This window comes from Struthio camelus, chromosome 3, assembly GCF_040807025.1.
Source record: "Struthio camelus isolate bStrCam1 chromosome 3, bStrCam1.hap1, whole genome shotgun sequence".
Taxonomy (NCBI): Eukaryota; Metazoa; Chordata; class Aves; order Struthioniformes; family Struthionidae; genus Struthio; species Struthio camelus.
Genome location: NC_090944.1, coordinates 140,682,575 through 140,694,214, shown reverse-complemented (window position 1 = coordinate 140,694,214; position 11,640 = coordinate 140,682,575). Strand labels below are relative to the sequence as shown.

The 11,640-nt window shown below is 37.4% G+C and overlaps 1 protein-coding gene across 12 annotated transcripts in view; it reads left to right on the top strand.

Moving 5' to 3' along the window:
- The window catches only part of WDPCP (WD repeat containing planar cell polarity effector), a 154,924-nt gene continuing 143,284 nt past the window's right edge, over window positions 1–11,640 (top strand). For 6 of the 12 annotated variants that reach the window (XR_011140577.1, XM_068940627.1, XM_068940623.1 and 3 more), the window contains exons 1-3: window positions 72–169; window positions 738–826; window positions 2,802–2,882. The gene's annotated coding sequence lies outside the window, so the exon portion shown is untranslated. Of the gene's footprint in view, window positions 170–223; window positions 338–737; window positions 827–2,801; window positions 2,883–11,640 lie in introns of those variants that run through there. The other 6 variants (XM_068940632.1, XM_068940634.1, XM_068940628.1 and 3 more) reach the window with 5 other exon arrangements.

Genomic DNA, 11,640 nt, shown 5'->3' with positions numbered 1-11,640 from the left:
ATGCCTTCACGGGAGCGGCGGGCCAGGGGTTTGCGGCAGCGCCGTTGTTTCGGATTGCGCATGCGCTGACGAAAAAACGTGTGTTTTGCGCAGGGTGCAGGTCGGAGCGGGAAGAAGTGCGCACGCGCGCGAGAGGAACCGCCGGCCGGAGGCGTTGAGCGCTGTGAGCGTACGTGTAGCCCTTGCGCGTGCGCAGGCCGCGGTGCTTCGTTGGTTGCTAGGTGACGGGCGGGGGGGGAAATGAACGGCAGACGGCGCGCGCGCGTGGGCTAGACGCCCGGGACCGGCCGTTGCGGCGGTGGCGCTCCCCGCCCCGCCGCTCCCCCCTCAGCGCTCGGTGGGTTGGGGTGCGCGGCCTGGCCGTACCCTTCCCTGGGGTGGGCGTCCCGGCCGCCCCGTTTCCGCCCGGGGGAGGGAGGAGGGGGGAGGGGCCCGGGCCCCGGCCCCGGCCCCGCGTCTAGCCGGCGCCCCGCCCCGCTCCGCCCGCGCGGCTTGGCGCAGCCGTTAGGTGAGGCCGGGGGGGGGGAGGGGCTGCGGGCCGCTGCTCGCCTCAGGCCCTGCCCCTGGTGTCCTGCGTTGCTGGCTGGGAGAAGCTGTTGTGGCCTGTGCCTGAGCTGACGTTAATATTGGCATAGCTTCATCAGTAAAAAAACACAGATTCTTAAAACTGTGCTGTTACGCTGTGAAAGAGAGTGTCAAATGGCACAACTGATTTTTTTTTTTTTTCCCCCCCTCAGATCTTGATTTCTAGTGGACGGGGTCCCTTGCACAGGACCAGTTCTGTCACTTAGTTAAGGCTTTACCTTGTCCCAGCATCTTTCTGCAGGTTTGTTTTTCAGTCTTGAAGTGCTATTCCTAGTCCTTACGGTTGGAAAAAAAATATTAAAAATCTAGACAGAGTGTAAACTGACACAGTTTTCATCAGACAAATAAGAAGTTCCTCCTTTAGGGCAATGGATATAAAACATAAATATTTATGCTTATCATGTAAAGTTTTCGCATTTAGCAAGTCAGGTTGCTTATCCTGCTTATGTAACATTTCTAAACTTGCTGCGGCTTGACTGAGTCTTTGCTGAGTCTCTGTCTTCTTCTATAGTATAGCAAACTGCCAAGTCAGGGTTGAAAATGTGTGTCACGCTTCATTTTAAATGTTAGAGTATTTGCGCTATACTGATTTACACCAGTTAATAAAAATACATTTTTAATATAAATGAAGATCCTACCTAAGTTCCAGTCTGAGGATGAATTCGACAGCCAAATAGCTGCAGAGTTGAGGTCTAGCTTGCTCTGAAATATATAGAAGCTTGGTAAGTAGAAGGGAGCTTATTATCCAGTCTGACTTGCAGGATGTGTGAAGATGTTTAGTGACTAACCTTGTTCACACCCAGAAGTTGTACAGACCTAATTAACGCTGTTCAAGATTTAAATTTGTCTAAAATCTTTTATGGGCCCACATAAGGTAATTTCCACTCAGCATAATCAATTCAATTTAATTTGATTCCTTAACAATTTTTAGCTAAGTCAGGGTAAGCATGTTGTAAACTGATTTATGTGTGTCAACACAGCAGCTTAGTATAGGTTTAATGGGTTTCAGTTAAGCCAGTGGAACTTTCATCTATAGGTAAGGCCTCCGTTTTCATGCTTTGTCCTTTTCTGCACGTGCTTGTGCTCCTTGAATTAATTGTTCTTGAAAATAACAACATATATTGTGTTGAAACTGATTTATAGTGAATATGGTGCAAAGCCACGTATAAATGTTTTTGTTTGTCACAGCAGTGTGTATCAGTTTATTTTAAATCTGTTCCCAGCATAACTAGTCCCAGACATCTTAACCAGATTGGGTTAAGATGGTCTGCACTGTCTTTTGTGTCCAAGTAGGCACACAATTCTACAACTTTTCTCCTTTATGACTTTAATTATGTTTCTACCTGTGAGGCTTTAATATCTTCCAAGCAAAAAGTAATTGTACTAAGCTAAACAAGTGATGCGTTTTTCTACCCTTCAGTTTTTTATTCCTTTTTTTTCCTGTATTTATTAGATTTTAAATACATCCTTTACTCCTGGATCTTTATGGTATTCTTGGCAGGAAGTGTTGGTTCTTGGGAGTGCTTTTCTTGCTATTAAATCATGTCACTGTCTTCAGATTGCTGTCACAGTAGAAATCTATTAATTTATGTGTTTGAGTTTCTGCAGCCCATTCTTCCAGAGCTTTGCTCTGTCTTCAAGAAGTGTGTGGTACATTTGGGGTTTTTTGCTGATTTATTAATCATCTTTAAAAAGTTTTGGATATTATCACTCTAAATTTCATGCTGTTTTTCAAGCTTTTCCTTTTAATTTTGTCACGGTCCTGCAGTTTGTTGTTGTCTCATGAATTTATTGCCTCTTTTGCGTCTTCTATTGCCAGTACTTTTTTTTTTTTTTTGAGATCATGAGGTATTGGTGTTTCTGATTATCTTTAGTACTTCTCCCACATTTTATTAGTATCTGTTTCTTTTGTCTAGCACTTTAAGCCAAAGCAACTTCATTAAAGCAACGAATTAAATGCAAAAGAAGTGATGGAAATTCAGTGTGTATGTGGATTGGGCTCACAGCTAATGATTGAAATATATTTTACAGTTTTTGTGATCAAAAGATATTTAACTATTCTGAAAAAAACACAACAGTTAATACTTGAGATGTGTAAATCTCCATCTTTTGGGGATTAAGTATTATTTTTGAAGGCAACTAGTAGTTTTTAAGGGTATTCTGCCAGAGTTCTTGCTTATATTTATATTTTAAAATTAATTATTTTCTGTTAACAGCTGGCTGTGTTCTTTAACTGTATTTTGGATGGGATTTTCTTTCTCTTCATTGCCATCTACAGAATTTGATGAGTTTTTAAGGTAAATTTTTACATTCATTTTTCCAATTATCTATGAAGTTATCTTTTTATTGCCTCCATTCATATACAGTACAATTTTTCTTTTATCTATCTCGTGCATTTGCTTACCGTTTTTATAACAAAAATGTCTCTCCTATAGCTAAGTCTGTGTGATATAAGTAACCTTTAAACCTGTGTAATACTATCTAAAGATTAACTATATAATTGCCAGTCTCAATCCTAGAAATAATAGAATTGGAGTAGTTTTGGAATTCTCTTCTGAGTTTTGAGGCAACAGAAAAATAAGTGATTTTTCAGAAACAGAGTATTGAAAAAACTACTGAAATGGGATAAAGAGGCTCAAAAACATATATTTTAGAAAATATATGAGAAATCTGTAATAGTGGTTAAAAATATGTACGTATATGAAAGCAAGAACAATAAAAATACGAATTTAGAAAACAAAAATAGTTCAGTTTTCGGGAAGTATTTTTTTTAATGCAAGATTTATTTTTGTATTCCTAGTTCTCATGTTCAAAACTAGTTTTTTGCTGTTCATTTTAAAATTTCAGTTAATGTAAGACTGCCTAGCATTAAACTGTATGAAGAAACTCATACATCTAGAAATCCCCCCTCCCCCCCTTTTTTAAAGACATTTCAGAAAATGCAGCGTCTCTAAAAGAGAATTCTACCTTCTTTCTATGGAAGTGATTTCATTTTATCCTTTTGCTTCATTTTTAGCTCTTAATGATTTGGTTGGATGTTTACATAATTAGCGGTAGTTAATCATTTATTAATCAATTTATATAACCCTTAATATGTTTTTAATAGGTGGATAGGTTGCCATAAAACATTCTGTACTCATCTGTCTGCTAACTATGAAGAGACACAAATGATGCATACTTGCAACATCAATTAGTAATCTTCATGAACTATTCATAAGTCAAATCTTAATAAAAGTTGCAACTAGAATGTTCCTTTTTTGTTATTAAGTAAGTTAATGGTACAAATACCTATCTCATGCTTGGCAAAGTACACTTCAACCATTAAGGCCCCCCTTGCCGTCCCTGTGTAGGTAGAGCTAACATGGTGGTCTGATACTCCTAGACCTCCTGTGCCTTGAGTGCAGTTCAGGTGTGTTTTCTGTTGCAGGGCTACATCACTGGCAAGGGGTTGTGTTAGCACGGAGGCTTGATAATAACTCCGTTATGAGACAAAGTTGAGGGACCCTGGAAGAGCTATCATCATCTACCAGCTCTATCCTTGGAGGATTCACTTCCCCTGCTTCCTCCAGGTACAGGGGATTTAATCCTTTTTAAAAAGACGCAAACACACTTTGGTATATTGGTTGTAAAGTCTCTAAGGTTAATCATCCCTAAATTACTAGGAAGAGAAGAGAACAGAAGAGTTGTGTTCCCGATGTATGAGAAGTAGTCTTACTGGATTTTGTCCTGTTACCTTCATGCAGATCTGCCTGTTTCTTGGTTAAACAGACACTTGTGACAACAATCTGTGGGTTTTCCACTTCACTGAGGTCAATGTGTGGAGGAGGCTGATTATGTTTTGTAACTTTTGAGTAAGTCAGGAGTGTCTTCCCATGGTAGGTGGACTGAGGGGAAAGGTGGTAGAGGTTTTCATAAAAATCATCTTTGGGAGGTGGGAAATGGAGAGGGCAGGAGCACACTTTGCAAATAGGAAAATGGCATGAGTACTGCAGCAAGTGCTTGTATATATGCTGTCTGGCTGTTCTGCTAAGCAGTTTCCAGGCCACAGAAGCTACATGTACATTAGTAATTAAAACTGGCCGTCTGTAATTTGGACATCATGGATTCAGCAGTTGAGTATTTGAAATGCTTGCATTAAAGCAAGCCTAAAGTTTTGGGGGTTCCCTCCCCACCCCCCATGGAGATTGGGTAAAAGATGAACCAATTTCCTTGAGGAATGCAAGTTGCCAATTAAAATCTAACATGAAGGATATGAGATTAGGGATTCACAAAAAAGAATGGCACTTTTCCATTGATCACAAGAAATGGTACAGTTCCTTGATTCACTTGATTTTTGGATTGGTGTGAAATTGTTGTGTTTATATAGTGGGTTTCCAAAGCATCTCCATAGCATTGCTGTTTATAAAAAAATTTGAATGAAGGTTGTCAGGTTGTTTTAAAATGTTGCTGTTGAGTAAAACCAGCAAGTTAATGGAAACGGTTGAAAACATGAGTAATTGAAAATATAATGTATTTAAAAACATCTATTTTGTAATAGCAAGATAATTCTTAGCGTCTTCATTCCATTTCTTCTTGTTTTTTAAAGTCTAGTTGTGAAAGTGTTTCCCATTTGCTCGTGTGTTTTAAACCCGATCAGAAGAGGTGGGTGGTTATTCTAAAGAAATGATCAGTGTAACGATTACAATTCTACGAAATCAAATTTTGTAGTCTTAAAATTAGTTCATTACAACAGTTAAAAAAACCCAGCTTTTAAAAATGCAGTAAGTGTTTAATCAAGTGGCATAACACTTTTATTGAAAATAAATGTTTACTTTTTCTTTTAAATGACTTTCTTTTGCACCTGTTCAGGTATTTAAAATTTTTGTATCTTTTTTCTCCTGATAACGAAGGAATAACTTTTGGTACTGTTTTGCTAAGAGAACTGACCAGCCCTTGTGATTACTTTCCGTTTTTTAGACTCTCTGTAGGTGGCTGAATCCATCTGCTTCCTTCCTCTACCCTGTCTATATCAAAATGACAGATGGATACTCTTCTTTACCAAACTTGTAGCGTAATTACAAGTGCTGTTCTCATTAAGGTTATTTCTATGAATTACATATTTTGCTTCAAATATTTCAGCCTATTTTACAATATCTGTTGGTACCTGTTTCTGTATTTTCACAGAACTAAATTGTTTAATAGTTACCATTATATGGGTTGAATTTCTCTCTCTGTCTCCCTCCCCCACTCCTTCCCCTCCTCCTTTTTTTTGTTAGGCAGTGAATGACCACTCCTTTGTAATTTTAAAGAAAATATCAATAAATATTCAGACCTGAGAAGGCAGAATGATGGCTTATGATCTTGACTCTTTAAAGTAAATTATTTAAAAATTAACTCTTTATAAAGAAGGAAAATACTGATACATTTGCAAGGAAATAACTTCAGTCATTACTTTTCATCTTAAAGAATTTCATTATTATGTGAAAAATATATTTTTAAAACACAAATAAGTTTAAGAGCAAACTGAACACTTTTTCCTGGAGGAGTGTTTTTTTGCTTCTTCACAGATTCATTTTGTTATCTGGTCTGGTTTTGGAAACTTTACCCAAATGTATTTTAAAGCAACAGAAGAGTCTATGGATGGTTCTAGTCTTGCTTATAGGACTGTCCATATTCAGTATTTTTATTGATGTGTGAGGAGAGGAAGAATTCCTTCTGCTCACAGAAATGCAAGCACTCAATTTCTGCATATTCTTACATCGAATTGGTTGCTCACTCTAAGGTTAAATTGTCCCCATCGCTTAGTAAAAGTGTATATAAAAATTGAAACAAAGCCCACAAATCCAGCTAGGTGAAGGCTAGTGGCCATAGCCGTGCTACATAAATTCAGATTTCCTGTGGCTCCAAAACATACATACTTATATTTTTGTTGTTTTTTTCAGTTCAATGTGTCCAAAGTAACCAGGATTATGTTGGAACGAACAAGAGAATGGTGTTATTACAGCATGACGCTGAGGATGTGTGTTAAAAAATTTCAGGCATAGCAGAAAGGCATTTAGAGTTGCCTTGCCTGGCTGGGAGAGTGTTAAGGAATTGTTTTATTTTAACTCATAGTAACCATTCTGTCTGTCTGAAGCAGTCTTCCAAACCATTCCAAGGGGGAATTAGCTGGCTTGCTACAGGAGAGAGCCAAGGAGTGAATTAGCATATATGCACTGGGAATAATCAGGGAGCTGTGGCCCTGGAACAAAATCAGGAGTATGCCAAATTTATACTGTGGACACACATGATGGAAAAGAAAGTAGCTGTCTGTTTGGATGAAGGAAGCTTCTCCATAAGTAATCAAGCAAAAAGACTCTTGATTCTAGTTTTTTTTTTTCCTGCTTTGCTTCTAGAATGATACAGCCATGTTTCTTTCTTAGATTTAATTTGCAACCTGCTCTTAACTGTGTCGAGTAACCACGGTAATGCATTAATACATGTATGCCAGAAAATTGGATCTTAATTGGATAAAAGCCTTTTGAAATATTTTGAGTCCTATTGGAAAGATGTTACTCTGGAGTACAGTAGAATGTACTTTTAATGTAGGCAAACCCATGTACCTTTATTTCATGATGGGTAATCCCATTTATTTACAATAATGGACCAGATACTGTTTTTTCCAAGTTGCACACTGTCTGGCTTAAAAGAACATGAAGTATTGCTATGAAATGGCCTTTTCCTTTTATAACTGTCTGAAATACAGAGTCTAGCCTCCATGTATTAGCCAAGAGAGCTAGAAATAGACTACAGTTAAATTACGGGTTTGAATCTCCAGGTGGTGCTTGAATTCATGGTTGAAGACTGTAGAAATTAATTTTGCTAAAGCAAGAAACAACAGGACATTAAGCTACTATGCCAGCTTTAGATACACGCTTCAAAAATTTTTTGCTGCTCAGCATTATTCAGTAATCTATAACTCAAATTGCAGGAAATATTTGAAATTCCATTCTAACAATATCCAACAGAGAATATTAAAGAAGTATTAAATTTCAAATGCCTGAGGGAAAATGTTCTCTTGCAACACCGTGGGCATTTGGATCTCACTAGTATATGCAATATTATAGTCTAATATTATGCTTTATTGGGTCTAAAATGAAAGCCCAATTTTAATTCTATCTCCAAAACTTGGTATACTGCAGTGAAAAATAATTTATTTGAATGTTGTTTTTTGGTACATTGCAAGTAACTTTAAAGCTTCCTCATATAAGACTCCCACTACGGCTTTCTGTAATCTAACTCTTTCATTAAAACTTCAAATACGCTCCCAGGGACTTATCCCAATGCTTTCACTGCTCATTTACAAGTTGTAAGATCTTAAATTTGCCACAGATGCTTCTTCCCATTCTATGTAGTTTTTCATTTAATAAGACAAAACTTTTGTATTTTAGAGTATCTTTGTAAATATATAAAATGGAGAAACAGAAGATGAATGCACTTGTGAGAGAGAGGTAACAAGCAAATGCAAAATGTGGTTCAAAGATATATCTACGCAATTCTGGGATGGTTAGTTTGGCAAACCCCTTGGTGAACTTATCCCGGAAAGTGCTAATAAAACCTGTATGTTTTTATAGTCTGTTTATGTCAGATTTTATAGCACAGCTGTTTGAGTAGTGAGTGCACAACTTAAAGAGTCTGAGGAAAGAATAGAAGAGTAATTCTAGAAGTTTTATAAAATCTCTAGCACAAATGTAGTTCCTACTCTACGATTAGGTTTCTCAGTGTCTCACAGAGTAAAATCAAGTGCTCTGTTTCTGTTGGAGAATTAAGATCCACACTCCTTAGGGAAATAGTGGATTTTTTTCTTGTAACTGAGAGTTTTCCTGTTTGTACCTTTGACTGACACAAACGTAAGTAGTATCTGAGAAAATGTCAATATTGTGATATTTCCTACTTGTTTAGAGATTTCTGAGAGGCATTTTTTTTAACAATAGTAGGACAGTTGCCTGTGAAATTGTACCAGTGTGACTTGCCTAACAAATCAGATGGCAGGGGGGAACCTGGCTGAAAGACTTGCTGTTAGAAGCTGCAAAGAGAATTTGGAAGAACAGTGTACTCAAGATGATCAAGATTTGTGATAAATGCAATTTAATAAATAGTTTTGCATGTTATCCTGTGGTTATCATGACAAGGAGTGTAGGTATACACATGTCCTGTATACGTTAATCTGTTTGTATAATGTAGCCAGCTGGAACATGAATTAGTGAAACTTCATGCACAGTGCCATTAGTTTAACTGCTACACTCAGTTCTTGCCAAATTAATCTCATTGTTTTCCCTAACAAAACCTACTGGAGTATCACAGCCCTACTGCGAGATCTGCTGTCTCTGCTGGGAGCTCCACTGTAACACTGGTGGACCCCACATTGCCTGCTGAGGCCCTATTTTTGGGCTCTGAATAACCGCGTACCTTTTAATGGAAGCTGGTTTTGTCTCAGGCCTGAAGGATGGTAGGTTGACTGTTTTTCCATCATTGTCATTCTCAGGTGGAATTGAATCTCTGTGCAGTTGTGTTCCCAAACTTTTGTGCAAGTAGAGTGAGTCCCTATCTTGCGGAGGCAATTGCCATTCTATATACGCTGAAAGATAATTATCTATTTGAATTCGCCTCATGGAAGGCAAGAGCATCCAACCCTTGGGGCAGTAAAACCTTCTTACTATCCAAATTTTGGAAGTAAGTGACCAAACACTTAAGGAACGTGCTTTTAGATAAAGCACAAATTCAGCATTTATGGAGGAAAATAAGTTAGTTTTGAAGCTGTTGACACTGTCTTCCCTTACAGATGACAGACTTGTAAAATGCATTAGAAACATATATTGAAAGAGTAAGTCTATATGGACTTCAGAACTGGTTTTATTTTTCAGCTTTATTTTCAATGTTATTGCCGTAAAGATTTTGTGTAATGATATTTCTTTGCTAATAGCTATATTAAATGACTTTCCTTTCAATCATTAAAAAATATTAAGTATTAAGAAACGTTGAAGCAAATGCAAAGCTTAATGTACAATTGTATGAAGCTAGCTGGACTATCTTTCTCACCTATGCCATCATTTAAGCAGATGCTTACCAATTCACTCTTTTGCCTATTTTTTCTGATGACTTGATCAGATGAAGTGAATGTAATGCCATTACCTGCGTACACCTTGCTGCTTTTATGATGTCCTATGGCTTGTCATACAAAGCAGAATGATGAAGGGGCTGCCTTTTGTGACAATCTGTAGATCATTACATGTGAGGAAGAACAACGTTTTTTTTAAGCGTTGGCAATTTTTAGATACTGAGAGAGTGTTGTTACTGTGAAAATAAAATTAATATATTCAAAATGAAACAAAATCCTTCGTAATGTCAGTGAATGAGATACAGCTTGATACAATTTATGTGATGGCTCAGACAGTTCATTGCACACTGTGCTGTCGAAGTCCCATACCTGTTAAGAGTCCCATCAACTTCATTACGGTTTCAGGTGACTGCAAAGATCTTTTCAGGTGGAATTCAGTGCAAGACTGATACTGGGAAACTCATAACACAGGGTTACTCATGTATTATAGTACAAAATTCAGGTGGATAATGGAACAGTGGCATTGGTGACAGTTACATATGAATAAGAACTTAGTCCTCAGGGGACTGTTTGATTTCAAAATAACTTAGTTACTTGATATTTAATCAAAGGCAAAATAAATATTTAGATTTCATATAGATCGGATTGGACTAGCTTTGTTAGCATGATGCTGTTTAGCTTTATCTCCTTTCTTCTTCTTTTGCTAAGATGTTTTTTCCTTCCTGGGAATAATTTTTTATATATGACATGAGAAAGCCCCAAAGTGGCTTTTTCCTTCTCTCTGCTTTGCAATATATGAAGGTATATTTCTATTCGGTGCATGATTTAGCAAATTGATTGCACTGCTGTCATGTTTGATTTCTGAATCTAGTTGGCAAGCCATGTCAAACATTCATTTCTGCAGAGCTGAAATTCATTGTGGTGATCTTGAAATCATATAAAATATGCAAGTGGTTGAACATTCCTTAAAAGGTGGCCTAGAAAATATGCCATCTATGTCAATGAATAAATGCCAACTTCAGCATCACTTTTTTTAAAAATACATGTTGTACTGAGGTAGAAGTCACTCCGAAGTCGAGGTTATGAGGGCGCAGTTGTGTAGAGCTGCAAGGAGTGGCATACCTGTGAAGATGCTACTGCTTTTTTTCATGGCACGCTGTGAATTTTAAAACTGCCTAGTCACGGATGACCTGCAGTGAATGTCATTTTGTAACTGAGGCCATGTAAGATACTTATTCTACATTTATTTCTAACTTCATTTCTTTTTAAATCTCTTTGCTGGGATCAAAGAAATGTTATCGCTGTGAGAGGAAATAATGCACCATTTGCTGAACGGGGTAAGGAGACAGAAGAATTAAAATTCTGCAGCTTTTTCTTGTGTATATAACAATTGTCATCTACTTCATGGATTAGTGTGAAGATTATGCTATTAGCCTTCTCCTGCTTAAGTGGAGAAGGATAATGATAATGGTGAAAATATTGCTGCCTACCTTAACATGTGAAGGCTGGTGAAAATGCTGCATAAATGTGCATAGCAGCAGCCATGACTTTAATTTGAGCAAGCCCAACTGAGACAAAGATTTTGGGAAAAGTAAGCTACAGATATACATGAAAAGACCTTTACTATTGTATCAATTTTGTGGAAAAGACTTGTATAAAATAAATCATTTCCCTCTTCTTCCCCCAACTGAAGCAAAATGTACCATTTATTGGTTCTGTCTTGCACTGCCAGTAATGTGGAAGATTGAACTTCTGTGTATGAGTTAATTTAGTGATATCTTTTACAGCTGTGGATATTGAAAGAGCCAAATATTGCACCTAAGTAGAATGGTCAGGCATGGCTCTCACTTGAAAAATTTTTTCAAATTGCTTGGAATTAATGCACTTTTAAATAAAGTCCTTAAAAAATGATAAATCCTGTACATTGTTGCAAAAAATGGCAAATATGATCTTTGTGGTTGAAATCTTATGCCAAAGTT